Source organism: Egretta garzetta, unplaced genomic scaffold, assembly GCF_000687185.1.
Source record: "Egretta garzetta isolate BGI_Z169 unplaced genomic scaffold, ASM68718v1 scaffold94, whole genome shotgun sequence".
Taxonomy (NCBI): domain Eukaryota; kingdom Metazoa; phylum Chordata; class Aves; order Pelecaniformes; family Ardeidae; genus Egretta; species Egretta garzetta.
The window spans coordinates 3,538,748-3,545,898 of NW_009259683.1; positions in this window are offsets into that span (position 1 = coordinate 3,538,748).

Here is a 7,151-nt window from a genome sequence, read left to right on the forward strand (position 1 = left end):
ACGCGGGAACTGACGTGTCTTCATTAATTAATAAAGGAAAGAAGGTGACGGGAGTGCGGGAATACGAAAAGCATAATGAAAACCACAACGTGACGCTTACCCTAAGAAGCGTGTCCACGACAGGAGCGAGCATGGCCGGTGTGCCCTTACCTACCCCATAGTGTGCCGTGAGGCAGGCACGAGTGATCCTCGTGTGCGGGGAATCAAAGACCCGCGTGGCCAATTTTTGCCCCCTGACACGGCTGCGTCTTGCAGGAGCTTGATATTTCACGATCGAGTTGAATAAAGGGAAATGAAATGCCGCAGCTGAGGCGCTTGGCCCTCCGCTTGAAATTCAGAAGTTGAGTCAGACGGGGCGGTGCTACACCGAGAGCACGGGCAAAATTAGGAATCGCAGAAATAGAAGCGCGAAGAGCCACACTGCGCAAAGAGACACCTAAGATGGCCCGCGCCATCTGACCTTCCGCATTTGGCTGCAGTGCTTTTAATGCAGGAGCTAGGCTCAGACTATGGTCAAACGAAAGCGCTACCTTGTTGATTTAGGTTCCCCCAGTTGCCTTCTGGAGATCGCTGACTGATCGGAGACTTGGCACCAGCGATCAGACACCTACCGCAGATACCTAGAATCAGGCACCCCTTTGGGGTGCTGCTGCAGAGTCACATGATGGAAACCCTGGAGCAAAGAGTACATTTTCAGTCCTGTCCCTCAGCTCCAGGGCCTTACCACGGACTGCAGAGGAGTGCCTCCGTCTGTCAGTGGCCCACAGCCTCGAGCTGTCTCCGAAGGAAGGCACCTCCATCTCCTCTGGGACAGCAAGGGGCAGCTCACTCTGCTGAAACACTGAAAGTCACGGGGGCGATGCCGCCTTCTGTCAGTGTTTGGTGATTAGACTGCGTGAGAGCCCTTATTTTAATTCCCTCTCTTCCTGAAGGGATTCACATCCGTGTCCCCACTACTGTTAGACAGCTGCCAACTTACAGACTGCTTCTGGTGAGAGCGTTTTCCTCGGGAAGCTGTGCCCACACTGTAGCAAGGAAACCAAGAGACACTGGGCCAGAAAGAAGACCGGGCAGAAGTGGCAACATGACTGCAGTTGAGCAGTAATCTGCTCATGGGCATTAATAAGTAATTGTCTTGGTAGCAAAGAAAGGACCAAAGAACTCACCCTTGAGGTGAGAGGTCTAGTAACTAAGATACAGGAACCCACTTGGTTTCGTACCATGGAAGTGCCACGCCACTCCCACAGAATAAATCTGCTTCAGGTACAATACAATTACATGCAATAAATCGTTAATCTCTGGTCCATGACTTGCGGGCAATATTCTGCCTGCAAGTCTGGACAAGGGTGTTCGTCACCGTAGGAAAAAGAGACCATGAAGTATGATCCAGCCTGGAGGAAGGTATGAACCGATTTGGAGGATATTACTTATTCAGTATCGTTTCTTGTGGGTCAAGAAGTTCAGAACCTGACACTGCTATATCACTCATACGTATGGTCCCAATTGTAATCAAACTATTAACAATGCTTAAGTTTAAATGAGAACCTAGACATTTGCAGGACTTAGGCTCTAAACACTGCGGGACACTAATATTAAACTTAAGATTTGAAATAGACAAAGTTTGTGGGTTTCATTAGCTGGAGGTACCATGATTTTACCATTTGCCCTTATCTGAACATCTCTCGCCTGAGCATCTTGCCTTGCCATTTAAGTAGGAAAAGGCAGCCTTGAATATTAAAGGAACATTCAGTATCATATCTGCAGATGTGCACATCACAAACCATCCCTGCAGGAGACACTTTGTCGTTAGGATCATCGCTGTTTCTTCTGGAGGATGAGATTTACATGCAACAGGTACAAAATGTTATTAGAATCATTTGTCACTGAGCATTGCCAGTAAGCTGCTGAGGAGGAAGATGTGTGCTTTCTGTCATGTTGCTACTTAAGATGCACATACTAAAACACCAGTCTTAAGGCCTTTAGCAAAATTTGATCAGTCCTGTCTCAGGGAAAAAAAGAAGAAAAAAACCCTTCAACTCTGCTTATCTGTCCAGCCTGTACACAAACAAGATACCACCACTGAAAAAGAAATTATTAAACTTTAGCCCTGGCAGTTCTGTAGTGAATGATACGAAGACCTGCAGACATTGCCAGCCTTTTGGCTGTTAAAGCAATGATTTAATATAAAGGAACAGGTAAAACTTCTGAACTTCATCTTAAGGGCACATGCCTGCAAGTCAATATAATAGCATCAGCATTACGCTTATTCTAATTACTGAAATTTAATTACTGGTAAAAACATGGTATCAGAACCTAAACTAGAAAGGTTGTGCCAGAAAGATGGAGGTAGCAAGTAATTATTACTCCAAAGCTAAGATTTCCTCTGGTGACCATTCACTGATTTTTATTATTGCTCCATTCTGTTTTACAGAATTTGCTTACATTAGCAAAGTGTTTATTCAGATGCATTTTGACTGCATTAAGTTGAAAAATACTTCCATATACAAAATTAAGTATTTCTGATAAACCAAAGTCCCAGAAATGGCCACCAAGACTGGGCTACTCTGGAGAAACCTTATTTATCCCAGTGAGCTCCGGTTGCCGAAGTAGTTCATGTTATACCAAGGTAAACCATATATTTTCATTGCCACAACTTTTTGAAGATCATGGGGCGAAGAAACTTTCTCATTATTATTATTCAGTAGTGGCCTCAGCAGGCTCTGTTTGTTTAATTGCTAAATGAAATAAGGATTATAATGGAATCGAAAGGCACCTCTGTGACAATATTTAACTGTGAGAACTTGCTGTCATGTGCACGTATTAGCTATTTTCATAAAATCCTATTAAATATCAGAGTTCCACAGCTAAGCTAGTATTACCCATTGAACTTTCCTAACTCAAATAGTGTGGCAGTAGAAACCTGCCAACAAACAGGCTGTGTTTTAACCCCTAACCAGTGACTAAATGACCAGTGTTTAAATAAACCAAATACCAGATTATTACTGAGATCCCAAATATTTTTATTCCAAACATGAAAAACTTTAATTAGCAATTACCTTGTTTAAATGTTGCTTTTCTGACATCTCCGCTTGGAATATGTTTTTTCATTATTATAAGTATCTCTACAATTCCAGTGATAATTTTTTTTAAATTGCCTGACTTGATGGTTCAGGTCACAGTCTTGCACATACTTGTTTATTATACTTGTTTATAATTAAGTATACATGTTTAAACAGTCCCATTACAGTCGGAGTCTAATTCATAATTAATCCAAAGCAAAGTTTAGCTATAAATAATGCATTATTGTATACAACGTCTGTAAAGTGCAGGTGTTGTATGCACATAAAAAGAGCAGACGGCACAAGTAGGGGAATATGAACGGATGTGCACTAAAGACAGCAAAAATGTCGGTAGGCAAACATAGGCTAAATTGACAGATTTGTTTACCAAAAAGCATTTGTTAACATTGTGTACTTGAAATTAATTATAATTTTGGAAAGTTCATTATACTAGCAGTAAGTATAAGGATTTTATTTTTTTTTTTTTATCATGCAGATCAACCATTTTAGCCTATTAATTGCAGCCTAAGGAATGTTTATTCTCCATCCTACCTATCATCATGCCAATTAGTTTGGCTACCAGCCTACTAAATTTGACGGTTGAGGATTAATGAGAGCTTAACAGTAAATCAACTCTTCCCCTACAGACTACTGAATCCAGACGGAGTGTTTTTCCAAATCAGGATCCTTCAAAAGTTCTTCTCTAAACTGTCTGGTACTACGACTAGCATGCTGGGGGGGGTTAGTTGGTTGCAAGGTAGCTTTAAATCACATTGTTTTGAAAATAAGACTCTTTGTTTATTTTTTTTTTTTTTCTTAAAGTCAGGATTTTTCAAAACTGAGCAACAGTATTCTCTGCCTTTTGAGGCAGTGAACTAGTTAAAGAGTGAACATGAAGGACTTTCTGGAAATCAGTCTCCCTTAAGGCCTCAGTTTGCAGAGTATAAATTAAGTCTCTTATGGAAGTCTTGACCTAGGCACTGTTTTTGAGTAACTCTGTTGGGGATCCTGAAGTTACCTTAACTGGAAATGAGAGTTTATTGTATTCTAATAGCATGTTGGTTGATTGCCTCTCTTGAAAAGGCTGAAAATCAAGTCTTTTTTGCTTGATTTTAGCATCACCATTTGGAAAAACTTATTTTGTAAGAATAATATTTGAGGTTATATTGGGTAACGTTTCTGTGGAGCAAAATTTGTATTTTCTTCTACTAGGAAAGACAGACACAGTGGATAAGACTTGCATCATGCGCCTTTCAGCTGAGGCACATATGTTTTACCAGAGAGCCTGCGACAACAAACCTGTTCTTGAAGTGTTTCTGATGCCTCATTAAAAAGAGCATACAAACAGTGTTTGCCATCTCCTGGTGTTGTACTCTGCCCTCTAAGGAGAAGTTAACAGAGTTACAAAGTAGGCTGGGCGCCAGAATTCTGCAAAGGGTTGGATTTCACTTTTGTCCCTCCTAATATTTGTTAGTAACTGTTGGATATATACAGAGGCATTTGACTTCTGGGACATAAGGCATTTCATAAGTCATCTATTTTTGTAATTTGAAGCGTCTGACTCTATTATTACAGGAGCATGCAAATAAAGTAGCCCACAATGAGCTTTTATAACTTCTTCAACCCTAAACTTTTCTCTTGCGGACTAACTGAAGTGTTAATACCAATCAACATCTTTCACAAAATTCTCCCACAGAAAAAACATAAAGCTTTTAGTTAGTAATTTCAGGATGATAAGCTTTGTGAATTCTCTTCGTAGCAGAATATTAAACACTTTCACTGCTTTGAGGAAGATTGCATCTCTTCTATTATAGGAGAGAAAGCAAATAAAATAGGTTGACTTTTGTCAACCGAGTTCCTTCTAAAATTGTCTTCATTTTATCATGTCCATGAGGATAAACACTGGGTCTACACAAGCTTAGTAGGAATTGCAGTGTGTTATGTCTTCACTTTGAAGACCTAAGAGGAAAGTTAACACATACACACTTTGAAGACATAAGAGGAAAGTTAACACATACACACTTCTGCTGATGAACAGTTAACTACAGGCTGGCATCAGTTTCTCTTGTTAGAAAGCTTATGACACACAATACCACAGGAAGAGGAAAAGATATGTACAAAAGAGGAATGAAGTTCTTTTAATGAATGGCAGCCAACATCCACGTTATTCACTTTAGCCTAGTAACTTTTCTGAATTACAAGAAATCATATGGTATTCTTAGTATGTGCCCACAAAAGAGGTGGAGGGAGAACAGGAGCTGATTAAACTCATCGTACTCCAAGACACAAATGCATTTCCTTTTAGTCATTTGAGAAAAATCACTCAGCACAAATCATTTGAAACAGTTTTTAAAAATGTTCCTAACACATGGTAGAACATAGTTTTTCATGCTGTTTGTCATGGAGACTGGTAGACTGCCTCACAACAGCCAGTGAGATTGTACCCTGTACTAAAGCTTGTAATGCCATTCCTTAATCCCGTTAATTCCTTTCGTATTGCTCACATATGTAAAATTAACATCGTCTCTTGTCCCATAGGGAAGGCAGGCTTGGCTGTGGTGCACTAACCAGCACAGGTCTTAACAGAAGTCAATTCCATCATTTAATTTGTTACCTAATCTTTCAACTTCTGAAGCGTAAGTCAACAGTCATATTTGTTTTCTTTATTTTTAGCTCTAAAAATGCTAATAAGTTACAGTATTTATAGATGCTTTCATATGCATATTCAAAGCTTCTTTACTAGAAATAGCTTTATGGTTGAAACATCTGGTCAGAAGAACTTAACTAAGCATCTATTGTACTATTAACAGAAACTGATAGGAGTGCAGTAGGCAGAAAATACGCTTCTTAATTTCTCAGAAACTTTTATATTTTGCATAAACCATCCATGAAAATCAGTGTCCTGACTGTTAATGTGGCTTTTCCTATATTCTCTGGATTTTCAGATAAATGTATATATACCAAACCTCACTGTTAATATATGGTGACTTCATTTTCTGAGTAAAGAACAGCTGAAGTAAGGGGAAAGCACCACTTTTCTTCTGCCAAAAAACAGAAGGGATATTCCCTGCTTCTGTTCTTTGCTATGGCAATGTACTCCTGGAAGAAGAGTTATCAGGAGGGGGAATCTCTAGTGGGACAATGGTAAGATGAAGCAGTACCTGAAGAATTTCTAGTTCTCTCACCTTTTTGCCTGCATGTATCAGGAGGCTGGCAAAACCAAGCTGTTCCAGCTGGCACTCTTCTAACTCCTTTTTGTACAGAACAAGTCCTTCCATCCTTCATTCTCCCATTCAGCTCCTCCTTTCTGTTAGGGATCTGTACATGTAACTTTTCTTGAATTCATTGTACGAATTGCTTCTTCCTGCTCCATCTAAGACAAAAATCTACAACCAAGTTTGATCCTCTGAGCACTCTTGAGTCACTGCCGAAGGACAGAAACCCCAGAAAAGTTAGGAAAATAGTATATAGAAGAGGATGACTGAAGAAAATTTATGAAAAGGGACATCAGAGAAGGACAAAAGAACATAATGGTAAAAGCTATTAACATTTGCTTATAACATGTTTCAGGATTACTGTCATCAATTCCATAGCACTCATGTGGTGACAGGGAAAAAGAAAAGAGTGAACTGTGAGCTAAAGGGCAAGTTGAAATTGGAGAGAGAGATAATGTCAAGGAATTGGTAAATGGAAAGCCATGGTAGGAGAAAGGGTGTAAGAACTGTTAGCCACTGGAATTGAAAAACAGCGTTGAAGACCAAAGAGGATAGAAGGATATAAAAAAAATGCTGATCAGATGGAAGAGAAGTATGTTATTGCAAAGAAAGTCTCGAGATACAATATTATAATAAAACCCAAAGAACTTAGATGTCAAGGGTCATGACTGTACAGGGGAAGAAGAAAACTAGACTAATCTTATGAAATTATTATGAATGTAAGAGCTCCTTGTGTTCAGATTCAATGAGGAACTAACAGACACAGGCTGAAGAAAGGATTTTCTCTTTCAGACTACATTGCTAACGTTGATATGTTCCGTATGCATTTTGTCCAGCAGAAGCAGCTGAGGCCTAAATGCATGCTTCTTGACTATTT